General features: G+C 47.0%; 1 protein-coding gene across 3 annotated transcripts in view; it reads right to left on the bottom strand.

Annotated features, from left to right (window-relative positions):
- Iqsec1 (IQ motif and Sec7 domain ArfGEF 1) overlaps window positions 1-21579 on the bottom strand; it is a 317408-nt gene that overhangs the window by 249527 nt on the left and 46302 nt on the right. The gene's annotated exons all lie outside the window — the stretch shown is intronic.

Raw genomic sequence — 21579 nt, 5'->3', positions numbered from 1 at the left:
TGCCATCCTTGGGAGGAGGGGATTCATTAGTATTTCAGGGAACCCAATAACTAGAAAACTCCAGTTCACACAGAGAAGCTGTAGCAGAAACAACACAGCATGTAAAGCCTTAAAGGTAAGGGCCAGCATCTCTTCCTGATTTCTCCAGTAACGTTTCAGTGTGGACCTCCAGGAAGCCAAGTGAGCATTCAGTATCCTTAGCTACTATGCAGTGTATTCACCTTGCTTTGACCCAAATGGGGACATTCCTAGGGAAAGAGGGAGTCAGTAGTCCCCATAGCTCTGCAAACATATGTCGTCTATGGGAATATGTAGAGAGTCTGGCCTGCTGGGAACTAAAAGTTCCCTTTCTGACTAATGAAAGGGGAGAAGGCCTTAAATCCATAAATGCCATGGAAAAGACCCCAGATACATCTCTCCTGATAAGAGTCACTCAACAAGTATCACTTTCCTAGGTGCTGATGGGTATGATCTGAGGCTGGGCACTGGGAAGGGAGCAAAGAGAGACCCCTAGATATCAGGGAATCTGTATGCTTTGCTCCCATACTGTCAGGCAACCGATAGGTACATGGAAAAGCTTACTGAAAGTCTCTGTGACCTCTAACTTCAAGAAGTTCCTATACAAAGAACGAAGGAAAGAAGGAAAGAAGGAAGGAAGGAAGGAAGGAAGGGAGGGAGGGGGGAGGGGGGAGGGAGGGAAGAAGGAAGAAGAGAAGAAAGGAAGAAAGGAAGGAGGAGGCAGAAGAACAGGATACCCCAACTTAATTAATGTGTGCCAGCCTAGGAAAATGGGGAAATATGAAGCCTCTACCTCGCCTCTACCTCCGTGGTGATGGACCTCACTTACCACCTCCACAGCACCGAGTAAGGAAGCCTTTCTGGTAGTAAGCTTTTCATCATTCTGTTCCAAACCCAGAAGTCTGTGGAAAGTGTTCACAACATGTCCTCACAGGTGAGGGAAGCACTATCTTCCTGAGGTCTACTCTCCAGCCCATGCCAGCTTTATGAGGATCTAGACTCAGAATCCAGGGTCTCTCGGGCACTCATATCCCACTGCTCCTTTTAGGAACAAGTCCCAGCCATCTCCTCTACTTCCAGGAAAGCCACAGTTAACCCTCTCCCCTTAGCTTGCCATGATTCCCCAGAAGAACTAATCCCCCACACCCCGTGAAGGCCAGACCACTCCCAGGCTTTGCCAGCATCTGGCTCTGCTCAGTAGCTATGTTCAACAAAATCGAGGTACTTGGATACCAGACCTTACCCTTGAGCATCCATCCCTCCTCCTGAATGCCTTTCTTTCATTCTACTCACTAGTGACTGGTGAAGTCCTTAAAACTCATCCTCTGGAAGTGCTCACCATATTGGAAGCCACCACCACACCGCTCTTGTTCCAAATGCTCACAGCCCACACTATGTCCAGAAGTCTCTGACACCCACAGGACCCTGTACTCTCCTGAGTGCCTGCAGATTTGTGTGTCAATATAAGCAGTGGCTTTGGAGTCACACAGTATGGAATACGAATAAGGCTCTGCCCTGGTAATGCTGTGCAAACTCGAGAGCAGGTTCCTTAACCTTTTCAAGCCCCTTTCTGCTTGTCTATAAGGCAAAATAACCACATTTTCTAATCAAGAGTGACATAGATTAAGCAAGATCATAGAACTTCCACTTGTGAAACAGCCTTACACAGAAGAAAGCATAGCTACTAAAAAGAATAGACAACAGAGCTGGTGATGAGAACATTCCATGTATACATAGAGTTTAATGTTTAAATTTTATTTATGTATGTGGTGCTTCGTGTGTGTGTGTGTGTGTGTGTGTGTGTGTGTGTGTGTGTGTGTGTTGTACCTAAAAAGGCCAGAAGGGGCATCAGATTCCCTGAAATTGGAGTTGGTTGTGAGCCGTCATATGGGTGCTAGGAATAGAACCCATTGACTGGAAGAACAGTCAAGGTTCTTAACTGCAGAGCCTTCTCTCTAGCCCCACCCCTGGCAAAGTTCAATAACAACAAATGAACTTTACAGCTTTCCAGACAAACTAGCTCTTGTGGGGAAAAGTTGACGTTTCCAAGGAGACTAAAGCACTCTAGATAGATCCTGGCAGCTAGTCAGAACGCAGGAGGCAGAGGCAATCAGGAGCTCTATCCCTAGGCCTCTATCTCAGACTGGGGACACAAGAAATCACCCTACAAGTCCACTCTCCACTGGAGCCTTTGCACAGGTCAGTGACAGCCATGAAAACAAAGGGCTCCAGTATGCCAGTGGCTCCCAGCTCCCAGCTCCCAGCTCCCAGCTCCCAGCTCCCAGCTCCCAGCTCCCAGCTCCCAGCTCCCAGCTCCCAGCTCCCAGCTCCCAGCTCCCAGCTCCCAGGCCTTTGCTGAGACTCCATAGGCCTGCTGGTCCTGTGCCCCTGACCTCAGCTTTGGAGAGTTACCCTCACATTTTCTTTCTTTCTTTTTTTTTTTTTTTTTTTTTTTTCGGAGCTGGGGATCGACCCTGGGGCCTTCCGCTTCCTGGGCAAGCCCTCTACCCCTGGGTTAAACCCCCACCCCTAAACTTGTTTTTTGGTTCCTCCAATCTCTTAATAGTTTTTTGGGTTTTTTTTTTTTTTTTGGTTTGGTTTTTTGGGTTTTGTGGATTTTTTAATAGTATTTTTTGAGACACCGAAGGTTTGGACTTTGCATAATCCAATTTAATTTGTATCTTTTCTTTGGTTGCTCATAGTTTCTGATGTTATACCTAAAAATTCTTTGCCAAGTGTCATGTCATGAGAATCATTCCTGTTCTCATGCAAGTACTTTTATCATCTTTAGCTCTTTAGTTTACAGTTACACTTTAAGGCTTTGGTTTACAGCCTAAGCTAAGAATCTAAATCCATTTGTTTCAAGTAAAGAGCCAAGTGTCCAGCAGCATTCGTTGCAGAGACGGCATGACTGTTCTTTCCCTCCCACACAGACCCAGGTTGCCTATCAAGAGGAGCTCAGAAGTGGAGGGTCCCTTCTGGACACTCAGTCTTATCCCCCTGCACCACTACCCTTTCTCAGGGTCTCTGGGTCAGCACTGCACCATCTCCATCACTGCATATCTCCAGCACCATTGTTTTCTGCAAGCTTTGAAAGCAGGATTGTGAGATCAACTCTGTTCTCCTCCAGGAGTCCTTGCACTAACAATTCCACATGAATTGTAGGTTCAGCTGATTACTCTCATTCCTAATCAATCTGATCCCACAGTGAGTTTTATCCAGCATCCCTATAAACTGAGGTGGGGAGGGGGGCTTCTCGCTGGTCTGGAACTCACTATGTACAGCAGGCTGTCTTGAACTAACAGAAATCTGCCTCTGCTTCCCCAGATGTGAGATTAAAGGTATGCACCACTACACTGAGTTGCTTGGGGCCATAAAAGATCCTTATAAACCCAATCAAATCCCGCCAGTCAGCATAATAAACACACCCAGACTATGAGCTAAAGCAGCTAAGGACCTGGAACAGTGTGTTTTGATCTATAAGTAGTATGCATGGCACACTGGTGCAGAAATGGTCCAAAGCCCATTTTACCTCTAAATACACAGCCAGCACAGCAGGGCACAGAAGCATGACAGCAAACTTGAGCTGAGGCCCTGAAGTTGGAGTCAGGCCCTCCTGGTGGGTCCTTGCTTCTCTGGGAACCAGAAAGAAGCCTGAGTCACAACTTGCATGGCATGCATGCAACAGGCCTCTCACTGCCAGTCCTTGCTAGAAGTCTGGAGAGGTGGGAAGTGGCCCCTGTAAAATGGTACCCTACCGTAGCACCTATCTACACAGGGTGGACCTGAGGACTCTGGTGAGTTTGTCTATGATTGTGTACTGCTTTCTGGGCTCTCATAAAGCATAGACACTGGCATCCTGGAGCAATGTTTGTCTCAGTCAGAACTAACAAGAATTAAACTTATCTGTAACTAAGCACAGTGATCCAGGTTTAACAAAACACTGGTTGACTGGGTCATTGCACTCTGGTCATCCCAAAGTCATGCAGTATGGATTGGCCTAGGTTTGGCTGAATGACATCTCAGAGCACTTTGAGTCCCCAGAGCCTAGCTGAAGGAAGGCGTTACTTCATGTTTGGAGACTGGCAGAATGACTGAACACCTACTGCTTATAACTGGGGATGCTGGCTGTGCTCTGCAAAGGCTAGGGGAGGGGAGATGCAGATGGTGGGAACTGAGGCCCCCTTTTAACCATCTGGCAAATAAGAGAAGGTGACTTTTCAATCAGCTGTCTCTTCCCCTTGTACCAGCAGTACAGGATGCATGCCCTCTGTGACAGAAAGTCCTAAAGATAGGGTCCCAAATCACTGAAGAAAGGAGCTTTAAGAGAGTGAAGACAAAACCCTTGATCTAGGGAAAGGAAGTTTCCAAAATAAACTACTGGCCAAGATGCAGAATGGCTGCCTTGAGGACCTGCTGGAGGACAGAGCCAGCTGCCTGATGTAATCAAGAAGGACACACCGATTAAATTAGTGGCAATCTTTAGCATGAGCAGAATAACCTCCTTTGGCCTGAGCTGCATGTATATCAAAGCAGCAGTATCCACCTTCCAGGTCCCAGCTGATATCCATCAGGTAGCTTTCTAACAACTGCAAAGGTTATCTTCGAACTCCTTCAGAAAAGCAAAGAGTCCCGGGGTGTCAAGAGATATTTATTTGCCGTGTGTGTGTGCGCGCGCGCGCATGTGTGTGTCCTCAATCGTGCTCAGCCTTATTCTCTTAATCTATAACGTTTCCTCAGCTAGACAGCTAGACAGAAATCCAACAATCCTCTTGTCCTACCCCTACCCTGAGGTTACAAGTATATGCAGCCACACCTAGCTTTTTTACAAGGCTGCTAAAGATCCAGACTCAGGTCCTCATGCCATGTGTAAGCAGTCTTACCCACAGAGCTGCCTCTCGGCTCCTAAAGATCTTTATGTTTTAAAATATTGTGACCCCATATGGCTGCAGAGACATAATTAGCCAGACGATGCACTCTCTGTATTAGAGGAGTTAATAAATGCCTCTTTGGGTCCAGGGAGGCAAATGCACACAGATAATAAAGCACCAAGACATTGTAAAACGATCTCAGCACGGATGATTTATCGATGTGTCCATGGTGCCCGGAGAAGGCAAGACAAGGCTGCTGTATTTCACCCTCTGTGCAGCCTAAGTGGTTTGTATGTTCAGACAATTTCAACCCATCCTGTGCCAGCCCACGACAAACAGCTCCAGAACAGCAGACCTCAGAGGGCAACAAGATGGGCACGTTGAAGTGGAGCGGAGCTGGGATGCAGCATGTGGCTCAAATATCGCACATCTGGGCCAGGGCACTTTAGGCGGGGCCTGCTCAAGAGCTCACAAAATAAGAGTTTTCAGCTGTAGAGATGGCTTGGCATTTAAGGGTCCTTACTGCTCTCGCAGAGAACCTGAGTTAGGTTCCCAGTACCTATGTGCCAGCTCATAACCACCTGTAACTCAGCTTCCGGGAACGTGATACCCTCTCGTCTTTACAGATACCTGTGCACATATGGTGTACATAAACCCACACAGGTACACATACACACATAAATAAAATAAATAATCATAGTCATTGTCCCAGAAAGAAATTGATCTCGGGGCCTCCAGATCTAATTGCTGTCTTTGACTCTTACAGCCAAAGATTTTTTTTTACTTTGGTTTTGGGGTTTTTCCCCCTCTAATGATTTCTTGACACCAAATGCAGTGCCCTAGAGCCGTACTGCTACATTCCTACCAGAGCTCTGTCCAGTATCTCTGGGAAATCCATCTGACAGGACAGGTCCTCTGGCCATGTACCAAAGGACACCATCTCTGCACCGATGCAAAGCAGCATCTGCAGTGGTCAGAAGCTCAGCAGCAGGAGCTCCTGCTCACAATCAGGTCACACATGATGGGGGAGGTTACACCACTGTAGAAATGCCCCTGGAGAACAACATCCTCCTCCTGGATGAGTATCCCACAGGCCAGTAGCTCCATGTGGCCTTTTTGAGAAACCCTGGCCACACCATTTAGGACACACTTCTAGCCGGGAACAGTAGTTCCAGAAGGGTCAATGGAGTGAGCCAGCAACATTGGCAAGGTCAGGAAACCAAGCAGAGACACCAAAGCCCCCAATCTTGCACAGCAGGAGCAACTTAGAGGACGAGGAGGGATCCACTTGGATCCAGAAGGACTCCATGGTGGCAACTGTGGTTGGGGATAGAGGAACAGCAGAAACAGAGCTGGAAGAATGAAATCCAGCCACTTGGCTCACTGTCTCCTGTTGCACTTCCCTCCCATCTGCGGACTTGCCCAGCATAGGTTTCCGGGACATGAGACAATGCAAAGGAGACAGTGGACCCTGAGGGACAGACAGGTGGACACAACACCCCACACAGTCTCTCCCCCTCAGGGAACCAGAACACATTTGAATTCACAACCTACACATACATAGTTAATTCTGGTTATCTCTACTCATCCCTAACTTTACCAGTTTTTTTTTTCCTGGTAACTTTGGGTTAAAATGAAGAATTAAAAACAATGTAGGAGATTGGGGCTGGAGTCTGTGGCACAGTGGTAAAGGACTGGCCTAGCACATACAAGGCCCTGAAATCCTATGGATCAAAATCAAGTAAACAAAAAAGTATAGAACATAACATTAGTTTCCAATAATTGGCATGACCATGATTCGGGATTTTTTTTTATTCTATTTCTCAACCTTCCTAATGCTGTGACACTTTAATAGTTCCTCATGTTGTAGTGATTTCCAACCAAAAAATCATTTCATTGCTACTTCAAAACTAATTTGTCTACTGTTATGAATCTTAATGTAAGTATCTAATATGCAGAATAACTGATATGCAATGGGGGAGTCACAACCCACAGGTTGAGAACTGCTGTTTTATAATCTGCCATATGCATGCACACATGCATGCGTATACATGTTTGGTTGGTTTTTTTTTTCTCCCCTTGTTGCTGGGAATTATACCAGAGCATCAAAAAACGCTAGGCAGGTACTCTACCACTGACTGAGAGTACCCTTATAGAGTGACTTCTACCATAAATCAGCTTGAAAATCATTTCTTCCATAGATAAAACCCTTCAAGTCCGTTGACATACGATGCACTTTCCTTAATGATCCCTTGACCCTTGGCAAGCAGTCAGTCACTCCTGTCTGCATGGACAGAAGCTTCCCTGACAGCAGTCTTAGTACTGACTCTTTTCACTCAGCACTGGGTGAAGTTTACCAACGATGCAGCTTTGCCCATCAGGAGCTCCGTTTTTTCTTGGAGCTAAGCAGTGGACACTGTATGGACGCACCTGTAGATCAAACTTTCTAGAATATTCTTACCTAGAAACTAAGAAGAACACATTCTCCAGAAAGGGCAGGAATGGGGCACTTCCACGCCCATTTGAAAGCCTTGCACCTAACCAGCTCTCAATTTCCCCCAATCTGACTCGTCACACCCTCTCCCCAGGGTTGTTGCCTGGCCTCTGGTAATCACTTCATGTATGTGCTTAAGTAATCTCCAGTCTAGTGCTGGAGAGATGGTTCAGTGTTGAAGAGCACTGGCTGCTCTTCCAGAAGACCAGGCTTCTATTCTCAGCACCGTCCTGGCAGCTCACAACTCTCCGTTAACTCCAGCTCAAGGGGATTCAACACCCTCACACATGTACAATCCCTCACTGAGCTGCTGTCCCACTGGAGCCATGGATGTTAAATAAGCCCACTTTCAAATGTACTTGAAGGTCCAGACTCAAACTGATCATTCTTCTCATTCACAGAAATTCCCAGAAAAATATTGCTGGGACCCTGGTGGCTGCAAGTTAGGATGAACAGCCCCACCCTAGTAGGGAGATCCATTAAGCAGACACACCTGCCAACGGCTCTATTAATATTCATTGCCACTTTACCAACTGCCCGCCCTGCCTTCCTGTGGGACCAGTGGAGGATGTGAAAAATGGACTCATTAAGATGTTAAATAATTCAACGACAAGCGGACCCTGCCGCAAGCCCTGCAGCTTTGCACTCGCTGGGCAGCAGTGTGATGCCTGGCCAAGGACAGACCACCTCTACAGGACAACACCGGGGTGGGGTGGAGCATATGTGCTGACTTCTGGCCATGAGAAGGAGAGATGGCACCTCTTCTCACGTGGTCCTGTCTGTGTATGTGCACAGCTGACTTCAGCAACGCTGGTACTGTCCGTGTGTCCAGGGGGTTGTCTTTGAGATCTGCCTATTTCTGTTCTAAGCTGAAAACACATTCATGCTATGAGTGCAATTTCAAATCTTAAAGGACACCTCAAGACTGGAGTTTGCCACTCACATGTCTGCAGCGTGGGAGTCATGGGAATGAGTGGGTTGGCTAAGGATCCTGAAAAAAGGCTAGTCCACTCAGCTCTTCTGGATTTCTCAGTGCTCAAAATGTCAAACTTGGAGCACCACTTAAAGGGTTGGGGGGTAGCTTTTGACCGATACTGTCAGTTTGAAACTCAAGCTGGGGAAGGGCAACCCCAGGGCAAAAGTTTGTTCTCAAACAGCTCTTTTGGTCTGCATTTTTGCTGCTCATCCCATATCCCATGAGCTTCTACTGCAAACTTCTCCCATTCTAAAACTATCATTTGTTGATGGATCTGGACTTGGAATCTCCCTAAAGCAGGGCTTCTGGACACTCAAGGACAAGGATTCCTGGTACTTGCTATATTCAATAACTAATAAATGAATGATTTTCTGGTCAGAAACAAGATAGAGCTTTCCAGCTGCTACTGGCTTACTCCGGCTTACAACGGCCTCAAGACCAGTCCTAACATACACATACTCCCTGAAACCCTAAGGGGTGCCCCACTAAAAAGATAGTCAAAAGTGTGATGCCCACTCAGAGACCCATATACTAGGTCATATAGACACCCAGCCTCATTCACAGTCTAGCCTGGTACTGCTCTTGGAGCCACTTGCATCTACAGCCGCATGGACACAGTCCACTGCCAAACACTGCTTCTATTAATAGTTCCTGGCTCTGGGGACACTCCTCAGGCACGAATGCCACTTATTTCTCAAACTGGCTTCTCAAGCTGCCCACTCCATCCTACAGTTGCATAAAAGATGTCTTGAGAACAGCAGCAATGGTGTCTCAGGCCTGGGAACAGGGCAGCCAGGATAACCTCAGTGCATCTAACCCTGAGGCCCTGGCTCATACATACCCCATGCAGGAAGGACCCTGCAAAGTGACAGCATAAGAAAGGCCTTAAACAAAGGTGGCAGGAAGCTGGTGCCAAAGCAGACACCCTTTCTACCTCTGACGCTCCTGCCCCAGTCCCCTGGTCATAGCGAAATCACTCGAGTATTCCTTCCTAAATGTGAAAGAGAAGGCCCCTCTACTTTACCTGCTGCTCAGGTGCCTTTTGGGGCACTGGCCCTCATTATCCACCAAAGGAAGTCACAGTTTCTCTAACAGACCCAAGAATTCTTTGGAAAGGGCCAGAGCCATGAGAAGGTAAAGTAATAACCAGGCCTCAGGAATACCCTGCGGCTGTTTTCTCACGCTACCTCTGTGCTGCCAGTATCTCTCAAGAGGTCTTATGAAGAACCTGAGGAGGCCACACAAGAAGCCCACCTTCCTGAATCTCCAGTCAACTGTCTTCTAGCCTACTTTGTCAATAAGGAGCTCCCGAATACCATACCCCTAAAATATATTCCTGAAGTGTGTCCTGGCTCTGGGTCTTCCAAGTGGTACTCCAGCAGCTCCAGTGGGGTGGCATATGGCTTAGTGACTGCATGCATCAGAAGGACTAGACCTCCTCACAGAGGTGCCAGTGCCAGCATCTGCTAGAGACCCAAGAATCTCCATGCAATTAGCAGTCTGTGGAATGAGATTGGATTCACAAATGACCTGGGGCCAGATGGCTCCCTGATCTAAACATTTATCACATGTCCCAGGAAGCATGAGTTTCCTCGGCCAGGGTGAGGCCCAGTCCAGAGATAGAAGGCCTAGATGGGAAGGGCGTGGGGGAGAAAAGCATTCGGCCCTACCCGCAGCATCCTTCAGTGAGATGCCTTCATTTTTACCAGTCAGAGATGTGGACCTTACCATATTACCTGTAAAACTTCTAGCATGAGAACTGAGTAACCATCCCTACCACCCATCTTTAGACCTTTCCCATTTTCCACACTGAAACTCTGTCCCCATTAGAGACTGACTCTTCCTTTCCCTCCCATCCCCTGGAACTCACTATTCCACTTTCTGTTTCTATTAATCTGACTACCCCTCCGAGTAAACCATTCAGAATCAGTAACCAGTTTACACTACTCAAGTATATCATCCTCCAAATCCATGTTGCAGTATATGTTAGTATGTCTATAAGTCCACAGTTTTCACAACATTCCTAATGCTGCAACCCTTTAATACATTTCCTCATTGTGGTGACCCCAACCATAAAATTATTTTGGTTGCTATTCTATAACCATAATTTTGCTACTGTCACAAGTTGTAACCTAAATATCTGTGTTTTCCAGTGCTCTTAGGTGACCTCTGTGAAAGAGTCATTCCACTCCCCCAAAGGGTTCATGACCCACAGGTTGAGAACCATTGCTCCATGACTCCTGCCTCCATGTTCCTGTCTAATATGAGTTCCTGCTTGACTTCCCTCAGTAAACTATATGTAACCCAAACAAAACCTTCCTCATCCAGTTGTTCTTTGTCTCAGTGTCATTATCATTTGATTACCCCTAAGACACTGCCATGAACATGCCTATGCAAACAGCTATTCTAGTTCTTTTGTGAATGTAGTCAAAAATAGGTTTGATACACAAAGAGTAATTCTACGTTAACTTTTTAAAGAACTACCACATTGCTTTGCACAGTTATTCTACCATCAGTGACCATTTCCACCAGCAACATCTATACTCTGCACTTTCCACATCCTCCCTGCCCAGGAAAGGTCTCCATGTGCTGCAAAAATCCCCAGAGCTAACTGCTCCCCTCTGATTATACTTCAGAGTCTGCTTTCTGTGAACCCTGACCTTCCTTTCTCAGCCTCCAGCAACTCCATTCTACTCTTTGCTCTATGACATCAATGTTTTCAGCTTCTGTGTATGAGGGAAGTGCTCACTGTGCAGAAGTATGTGCAGACTCCTACCTATTCTGACATCCGAAGCACGGCTTAGTACTTTACTACAGTATCAATCACGGTGGACTGAGAATAACAAAAAGGAAACTTCAATCAGAATAAGGCCAAGGATTCTCTAGAAGCCTGTGGCATGGAACAAGGCTGGGGGTTCTAGCCCCTAATCTACACCCTGCCCAGCTTCCCAGGAAGAGACCTAGTTTGCCTGGCCCTCTATGCAACTCTCCAGGAAGCTAACACTGTGGAAAACCAGAGTTTCCTACTACAGACAGCATCCCACTCTCTGGTACCAACAGAGGGCACCCTGGGAGGAGAGTAGCTTAAAGACTCTAAGAGCCCAGTCCTCCTTAGAGGAGTAGATGAGAGACCACCCTAGCTCTACCTGCCCCCCCCATGGTGCTGGTATCCTATGGTGTTGCCCCTCCTCAGAGGCAACAGTTACATTCTGTGCTCTGAGAAGAATCCTCATTCTGCTAAGGGCCACAGCAGAAATTAGGGCTAACAGTCTTTTCATGTCAGGGAGATAGAGAAGGATGGTGAAGTGGCAGGTCCCAGCAGTTGTGCAGAAGGTGGAGAAGCAGACCTCTACCCCCACCTCCACCAATGCTCTCAGCTGTCACAGTGCATCTAAGTGTACGACACACTGAACTACTGGGAAACTGGGGCTGTCTGCAGAAGAAGTCAAAACAAAGGCATGAGAGGGAGGAGGAAGAGGGTATTAATTTGGGACCCATTTCAGACTATACCTGGCCCAGTTCAGTGTTTCTGAACTGACAAGCTCAGGCAGAAGGAGGAATGAGGGGACATCTTGTGCCCTAGAAATTCACTGCCCAGGGCCACCTCCTAGGGTGGCCATGATGTGGAATCACAGGATACTAATTAGCTCTAGAAGGGAACTGGAGGTCAGCTCAATTCAATGAGTCAGCCAGCTCCAGGGCCTGAGTCCTTCCTTGTCTACAGACCTGCTGGATGACCTTGAAAAACTTACTTCACCTCTCTGAACCATATCTGAGAAGCTGAGATAAGAAAGCTCCTGAGACGGTTGGAAGGCGTCTGAGCAATGACAGGAGGACTATGTAACCTAGCCTTCCACAGAACGAGCCTGCAGAACCATGTGACTAACCCCAACATGGCCAACAAGTCCAGTGAGGAAGGGGGAAGAGGCCCTGCCCTAAGCCCCTTAGAGGAAGCAAGCTGCCCTGACCCAGTTGTCAATCCCTGCAGAGGGTAATGGGGTGTCAGTCTGTGTTGAGACCAAAGGTCTTCAAGACCCTAGCCTCAGCCTCTGTGGCCATGGAAGAAGGAGCACTGTGCACCAAGAGAGAATCTTTAGTTTCAAATGGTCCTCATGCACCCCATGGTCCCCATCCAATGCTCCTATGTGACATGGACACCATTTGCTCTCCCTTTACAAGACAGGCTGACATTGTGTCCTATTCTTGCTATGACCACCAGAGTATATTTGGGGTTCAACACATGTTCAGAAACAAATGGCTACTATGAGCCACCGTCCACTGAGGTCAAAAGCACGTTGTCCAGCATGGTCATATCAAGAATCTTCCACAGAGCTCACACAGCTATCTGGGAATAATATCCACTGTCATGACTTTCCCCACTGTAATCACACAGGTACAAAGAGAGCTACTATGCACTACACAGAAACTGGGAGCCACCTTGGCTTTAAAAGCCCGTGTCTCCTAAGAGTCAGTACCTCCAATAACAATTGCACCAACCAACTGTCCAAGTACCCAACAAGAGACACCCAGCCTACAGTCACTATGCTCTGAGAAGCACAATTATAAGGCTACTGGTGTTCCCAGCTGCCATTGACCAGTTAGGACCACTTACCATTAACAATACTGGCCAGCAACAGATGTCATTTATCAGCCTTCTGCCAGTCCCAGGGAAACAGCAAGAGGAGACCTTGACAGAGAGTTAGTTCTCTATAGAAGGAGCCCTGTACACTCCAGGAGATTGACTGGTCTAAACTACCTAAGTGGACCTTCCTATGGCCAGTCAATTTTAGCCTCTGGCATAATCTTTTGCTGCTGGGGAGACCACATAACTAGCTGTACATCAGAGAGCATTAATGGTTTCAACCCCCTCCACACAGCCTTTCCCAGAGGCCTGGCCTCCCCAAGGATGGTGTGGGAAGCCTCAGCAAGATGTGGTTGTTTGCAATGGTTTAATTTGGCCCTGTAAGCTCTCTCTGGAAGACATGAGCAGAATGAAAATGAGCACGCATCGTGTAAACAGTGTCTGACACACATAGCATCACTTGGTGACTGGGAAATGCCAGGAACACTGGAGTCTGTCACTCAACAAATATTTATTATGCCCCGCATATGTGTTAGGCATAGGCTGGGAGAGAGCAAGATGACAAATAGACCCCTGCCACCAAGAGACTCGAGGCCAAATGGGGATTCAAAAAGACAAGAAAACAGATTTTAAGGACTATGACCATAGTGGAAGCAAGAGCGGAAGCATAAATTCACTAGTGGTGTCAGCTGGTTGTTAATTTTTTAATTATTTTATTACTTTTTATTTATAGGTGTTTTGCCTACTTACATCTCTGTGTATCAAGTGCATGCATGGAGTATCCTCAGAGGCCAGAATAGAATGTCTGATATCCTGGGACTGGAATTATAGTCCATGTGAGCCCTGATGTGGGTCCTCAACAAGAGTGGGCATTGCTCATTACCACTGAGCCATTGCTCAAGCCCCTAGTGGGGTTTTAATAAATAACCAGATGGTTTTTATGTGGAAAGGCCTTCTAATCAGAGGAAATACAAGATGCAAAGAAATAGAGACAGGAAAGGAAATTAAAGCCAAGAAAAGACTTTATGATAGAATACAAGAAATTAGTAGGACTTTAGCATTAATTAATTCATCAATTGGGGGGGGGGATGTCACTATATAGCCTGACTGGCCTAGAATTCACCTACCTCTGCCTCCTGAGTGCTGAATTAGAAGTGTGTACCACCATGCCCAGCTAGTTCACCAAAATTTAATTGAGAGGCAACACAGGAACCAAGAACATGGATTGTTAACTCATCTGCCTAGGTCTAAGTCCAGAGCCTGATATTTGGTGCTTGCATAAACCTGAACACATTCCTGATCTCTCTGCCTCAGTTTACTCATGTTTAAGCTGGTGATAGCCATACCATGTGAGTAATTACTGAACATCTCTGATTGGCCAAAAACACAGAAGATAAAAGAAAGGTCCTTTCCCTCCTCTACTCTACATTCCTGTGGAGGAGTTGGTGGTGGTGGAGCTTACAGGAGAAAGAGTAAGGTGCTGTGATGTCAGCAGGGCGGTGGGGGACAGATCTGGCAGGGCTTTAGCAGTTCCTGAATAAGGTGAGAAGCTAAGCAGAGAGGGGCATACGTGACTCCATCCAGACTCTCACCATGTGTACAGCAGACCAGGGAGGAGCCAGGCAGAAGCTAGACATGGTACAGGAAAGTTGAAACTGGGAGGACACAATGCTAAAGAAGTTAGTTTTCAGGATCCACTGACAGCTGAAAGGCGCAGGAGGTGTCAGGAGCACTTAGAGTCTTCAAAAGTCAGTATGCGAGGAGCAGGTGGAAGGGACACAGTAAGACATGGGGTGTGGAAGGGCGATTTGATGATGTCACCACTCTAAGCAGGTGTTAAGGATTGGAGGAACCTGAGGACTCCTTCAGGGGGTGAGAACAGGTTTCTTGAGCAGACTGTGATAGCCCCAAAGGAACAGACTGAGGGAGGCCAAGAGATGGGACAAAAACACACTGAGCAGTTATGACTGCCTAGCTTCAAGGCTGTGAGGGCAGATGGATGTCTAGGCCTGAAGCCACCTCCCAGCTTGGACTGCCACCCAGAAGTCCTATTGTCCTGGAAACCCCTGGCCTCAGTTTCTATAACAGGCAAAGAGCAGGAGTCAATCCATTGTTGTCTGCCTATCCCAACATATCTGAAGCCTCCTGGCTTTCTTCATTGTCCAGTCTCCCCTCAGCCACAGCCATACAGGAGCTGTGATTACACCCCACTGAGCAGTAAGAAGCTTTGCTCCACTAGCTGCTACCATGAACTACACCAGCTTTCTTCTTGCCTGGAGCCTGGGGAGCATTTCGGGTGCCACAGTCTGGGAACAGCTGGGGTTCTGATAATGCTAACAGACTCAGAGCTGCTCTTCCTTCATGAGGCTCATGAAACTCACTGCGCTAGGAAGTGCCAGACACTTCTCTAAAGATCCTTAATGGAAGAGGCAGAAGCAACTGATTGTATATATAAAGATACACATATGATGATACAGAATCACGAGATTAGAAGGTAACACAAATCCACAGATCCACTATTTCACAGTTGCACACCCCAGCCACATCCAAAACCTTTAAATAATTGGTTTATAATTAGGGCAACTAAAATCTACTCATCATGAGTCCTAAATGCAATATAATTTAATGGTCTATAGTACTTGTGCTGAAGGTCCATATAAGTATGGACTATGACACAGTTTTGAAAGTAATGAGCTCGTGCCTGTGACACAGCAGTGATGAGCTCTAGAGGACACTATGTTAAGTGAAATAAGCTAGGCACAGAAAGACAAATGGTACAATCTTATTTACATGTGAAAATAAACAAAAGTCAGTCTGCAGAAACAGAAAACAAAACAGTACTAAGCCGGGTAGAGTGAAAATGTGGAGGTCAGAGGGTAAAAGAAGCAGAGGCAAGACAGTCTAAAAGGCAGTGTGTTCCTGGGGCTCCTAGGCAGTAGACAGCATCAGCAGCCCGAACACCAGGTAACCCAGGGGCCCTAGCAGTAAACTAGAACTAGCAGCCTCAGGTAAGGCAGAAACAAAGGCACCAAACACTTGGCAACGACAGGCATTATAATCATTAGTTTATGATCTTACATTAAAATTTCCTGGGGAGTTGAAAACAAGCCAAACTCTTAATTTGGCTTACGGAAAAACAATTTCTTTTTGAGAAAATAAAATAAAATCTTTGAAAACCTTTCCCCAGCCCTTCACCTGGCCTCTGAAACACGGTGGAGCCCGAGCTTGCTCATTTCTCTCTTCCCCCCTTACTCTGACTCTGTTCTGGACTGGAAGACATCTTTCCTTTGTTTTATTACTCTTTTGTGTTTATGTGTATAGGGTCACTCGCATGTATTTCAGGGCCCCACTTGTATGCCTGGTATTCTCAAAGGCCAGAAGAGGGCATTGTATCCCCTGGAACTAAAGATATAGTCAGTGTGAGCCAACATGTGGGTGCTGGGACTGGAACCTGGGTCCTCCAGAAGAACCGCCATCTCTCCAGCCCCTTATTGACATCTTAGTTATCCAAATAAGTGAAGGGATGCTAACCTTTAGGACCCTTGCACGCAATGCTCTCTTTGTTTGGAACTCTGTTCACTTCATCCAGCACCAATAGGCTCCTGCTCTCTCCTTCTGGCTTCAGTGTAAACTGCTCATCAAGGCTGCCTGGCTGTTCTACTGTAGTTTAGTCTCACTAGTTCCAACTCCTTTTCTCCTTCTGATACTTAGGAGAACCTTCAACTGTCTCTGAAAACTTCTGTCTATCTGTCTGTCTGTCTGTGACTCCATCGTTAAAGCTCCATCATGGAGCCTGGTACACAGTACATATAATATAATCAATACATAGATCTGTGACATGATTTGGCACCACTGTTATACGCACATTCTTTTGTATGTGCTTTTACACAGTGAACCAGCATAGCAGAGCAGCAACAAATTCTAGACATCTCAGGTTCAAGTCGTGCCGGTGCCTTTAACAGGCCTAGATACTTCTAAATGAAATAAACTAGGCCCAGAAAGCTCCAGCATCATGATGATCTGCCAACGTCTTAACGTCAGGATCTCACATCACTACTGTCAGTTGTTGATACCGTATGACAGTATGGTGCCAGAAGCCTGGCCCAGACTGGCTGCTAAGTGAGGGCGATGATCACACACAGCTTCTGTTTGCAGATGTTTATCAAGCATGCACATCAGCTTCTTGTTGCTCTAGCACATACCAGAGACAATCACCTGATCAATAGGAAAGCTACGTTGAGGCTCACAGACTATGATCACTTAGTCCAGGGTAGCACAGTGAGTCACAGCTAGATCATCCCCTAGATCTTGCTGCTCTGTATCTCCCCTCAGAAGTGGCACCTGTAAGGTGCACAGTGGATCACTTATTGCCATCACAGAACTCTGAAATGGAAGCCTTCATCTCTGGAGGTTAGTGTGGTGACATCGCCTTCAGGAGGAACAAACATCATCATCATCATTATCATCATCATCATCATCATCATCATCATCATCATCATCCCCTGTAAACTATGTATGCTATGTCTCACTGTCATCCCTGTCTATCTATCTATCTATCTATCTATCTATCTATCTATATATATATATATGTATGTATATATATGTATATGTATGTATATATGTATATATATATATATATATATATATAGAGAGAGAGAGAGAGAGAGAGAGAGAGAGAGAAATGTGGGTGTTTCAAATACACATCAGTTACACTGAAGGAGGTCCATTTCTGATTCTTCCTTCCATGTATCCATACCTTCTAGCACAGTTAGGGTCTTTGTAGGCTTTTAACAAGTTGGGTGGATGTTCTGATGCTCATCTCAGAAAGGCTAAGACCTCTTGCAATAGCCATTCTTGCCTGACTACAAGATACCCCAGGTGGCTAACTTCTGAAAAGAGCATTTACCTTACAATCTTAGAGGTCTGGAGTGCAGGATGGGTGAGAGTGGGACACTGGCTTAGCCTCTAGTAAGGACAATAGTTAATGGCACATCCAGCAGGATCATGAGGTGGGGTAAATGGGGGCAGTGTGTGTGTGTGTGTGTGTGTGTGTGTGTGTGTGTGTGTGTGTGTGTGTGTAAGAGCTGTCATACACACACAGCCCTCTCTGCAGGCCCACTCCCATGACCCACTCATGTTCAAGGCTCCCAAAGGATCTGCCACCTCTCAGCAGCCCCAGTTAGGAGACTGAGCCCTCACACACAGTGGACCATGGACACACATTCAGACCACACCAGCCCTGCACTCACCCTCACTCTCTGCTCTTCCCTAGCATGGACGGATACAAAGAGAGGCCAAAAGGGACAAAGGATAGGTGGGATTGCCCATCAAATGTTACCCTGCTACTGTACCCTCAGTTTGGTGCCCAGCTGCACCATCTCCAACACCCTCATCCCCTCATAGGAAGGCTGCCTCACGAAAGGCTGGAAATGGGGACAGTTGTTTCCAGGACAGTTGTCTCCCACATTCCTAAAGCAGGAAAGTGACTGGGGGGGCTGGGGGGAGCTCTGATTGGAGTGGTAACCAACAACAAGGAAGCCAGCCTGGGCAGCTAAGGGTCTACAAAGCAGAAGGAAGGATGGTGGGAAAAGACGCAGAGGATAGACTTGATTCAAGGTCTCCTGAGAAAGACTGTCAAGGAGAAAAAAAGAGACAGAGACAGAAAGGAAGGGCTTCACACACAAACTGAGAGAACCATATGGCCAATCACATGTTCAGTATTTAATAATAAACAGAAGCTCACCCAAGAATCCCAGGACCGAATAGACAGACCAACCATGATCCATACATACACTGGAAGCTTGCTCAGCCTGAAACCGAAGGGAACTCTGACACAGGCTATAAGGAATCAGCCTTCATGATGCTGGAGAAATCAGACATAAAAGGACAATGTAAGATCCCCCATTGATGAGAGACATAGAGACAGACAATTCATAGAGACAGGAAGTAGAGTTGCAGCTGCCAGGGGCTGAGGAGGGGAGAGGGAGCTTCTGTTTGATGGGGACAGAGTTTCTGTGTGGAAATCTGGGTGGTTTCTGGAAGTGGGTGGTAGCATGGCCTGAATCACACTACAGACTGGGCAGCAGGACTCCTCAGTGTAAGTCAGCACAGTATACCTGGCCCACTGCTGCCAGCTCCTAACTTCTGCTCCACATAGCTTCCCTTACATTTTTCCCCGGTCCCTGTGTGCCCCTCTCTGTTCACAGCCTCTCACTAGTTCTTCCATTTGTCCTCTTTGCCTCCGTCTGTAATCTATAGCTTTCTCACCCTTTCCTAAAGACACTCATGTGCCAGGAATGACCAAGGGCGACGGGCAGCTTCCTAGAGTTTGAATTCTGGTCCACACTTTTGTAATGGATGCCTTTAGGCAAGGCACTTTGTTTCCTGGTGCCATTTTTATGAAATGCAGTGATTCGAGTGCTAAGTAAGCCTGTTCCCTTCCCCCAGCAGGGGACCAGTAGGACTAGGTGTGAGCACTGTGTTTGGAAAGTCAGGTGCTGCTTCACAACTGGCACCTGCTGTTGTTAGCAACAATACAAGGCCTGTGCTGCTCAAATCTGGATGGTGTTTTCAAAATTATCAACCTGCTCTAGATCCCTTTCTAAAAGATTAATTTCTTTTTATTTGATGTGTATGAGAATTTGCTGCACATCTTTATGTATACCATACTGATGCAGTGAGTTCATGTGGAGGCCAGAAGAGGGTGTTGGATCCCTTGGAACTGGAGTAACAGATGTTACAAGCCACCATGTAGGTGCTGGGAATTGAACCTGGGTCCTCTACACGAGCAGTGAGTGCTCTTAACTGCTGAGCTACCTCTCTAGCCTCTTGCTGTAACTCTTGAACATGAGCTCATCTCATTTTACACTTCTGAACTTGGACGGATTGTGTATACATATGTAACTGTGAATATGGGGCTGTGTACACATGCACAGATGTCTCCAAGAGTAAGAGCTCACCTGTCATCTTTCTACAAAGAGACTCAATGTCTTTCCCTAGGAGAGACAGCTCTATGATGTACCTAGTATCTGCAGATCCAAAACAAGCCATTATGGTTGGTCCTTGATTCTCTAGGACCAATACTTTCCTTCCCATCTGTCTCTTGAACCCTCCCCTGGAGCCCCTAACCCCAAATGGGCAGATAGAGTAGGCTTTGTCTGCTTCAACTTGAACTGCCTACCCTTCCATAGAAGATCTCCAATCATTCTCCTAGGACACCTCCCCTTCCCTGGCCTCCCATAATGTCCTTTGCTGCTACTGAGCTTCCTCCATACAACCAGCCCCGTATGTCTTTTTACACACCAGGTGTCACTCAACAGGCTGGCTATATAGGCCCTGTGCCATGCTGTAGAGGTCAGGGCCCAGACAAGCACAGTATGCCTCACTGCCAATCCCAGCCTATGTGCCCTCTACATCTAGGTGGAACTTAAGCAAACCTTGTCTCATGTTGCCTTGGGCCACCTGGGGCAGCAACTCCCAGGGAGGGGACAGAAACAAGAAGCAGCACAGGATGGGGCAGGTCTCACTAGGAAACCTTCCCCTTCCCTCCCCGATAGCAGCACTCTGAATTTCCTCTAATCTCATTTTACTGCTGAAGATACCAATGCACACTTTCAGGGCTGGGCCAGCTAGAAGACATGGGTTATATCTGGAGCGAAGCGGAGAAACTATGTGAAATTGCCTGGTGGTTGCCTGACCCCAAGTCCCAATTGTGAGATCACTTTTCTTTCTCTTTCCTTCCCTGCACTTCACAACCCTCACGGTGCTTGGTTCAAGACAGAAAATATTAGTGTTCCTTTAATTCTTTTCCAGCGTTTACAACTAATGAGAAATGTATCCTATTATTCTGGTCCTTGCGGTCTCTCACCCCATGAAAGCTAATAAATCTCTCTTTCCCCCGACTGCTCTGCACGGTGTTTATTTTGAAATGTGATTTGAGCTCGACAACAGTCGGCTCTGAGAGGCGGATTATTGCTGAGGTCCTGGGAATAAATGGAAGCAAGGGGGCAGCTGTGTGGAATGAGGTTCCCACAGAGCCCACAGGTCCAGGGCAGGCTCCATCTGATTTTTGTTGACCAAGGAGATCCATCAGTGTCCTCTGTGAGTCTGAAACCCAGAAGATGAACAGGAAGGGCTCCGATGAGGAGGGCTGGGCTACCTGGCTCCTCACACAGGCGCCTTGTGGCTGCTCTTCATAGGTTGCCCCTACGTGCCCCCCTCAGTGCTGGCAACTTAGGTACCGCTACATGGCAGGATTATGTGCCCCATCCATTCGCTGGTATCTTCATCCTGATTTCAGAGGTAGGAGGGGCCCAGATCTATCTAGAAACATCCTTCCTTCCAGCTGGGATCTGTAAACCCCACGTTACACACCAATACCATCACTGGTACCTGCATCGCTGGAGTTGTGAGGCTATTGCTGCAGAAGGAGAGGATGTGGTCAGTGTCCTGAAAGGGATTTGGGATGCAGGTGCATTTGCTGATGCCAAGGAGCCCTGCAAGGCCAGGCACATTCCTTAAGGCTTCAAGCTACTGGTCACTGAGCAATGACAGAGTAGAGAAGGAGGAGGAGGGAGGTAGCAGGGGCAAACAGGCACAGAGTAAGCAGCAAGGGCACCTCCCAGGAGACTGCTGTCCC

Source organism: Rattus rattus, chromosome 6 (assembly GCF_011064425.1).
Source record: "Rattus rattus isolate New Zealand chromosome 6, Rrattus_CSIRO_v1, whole genome shotgun sequence".
In the NCBI taxonomy this organism is placed as follows: domain Eukaryota; kingdom Metazoa; phylum Chordata; class Mammalia; order Rodentia; family Muridae; genus Rattus; species Rattus rattus.
The sequence above is the reverse complement of the archived record's forward strand: the minus strand, read 5'-3'. Positions and strand labels throughout refer to the sequence as shown.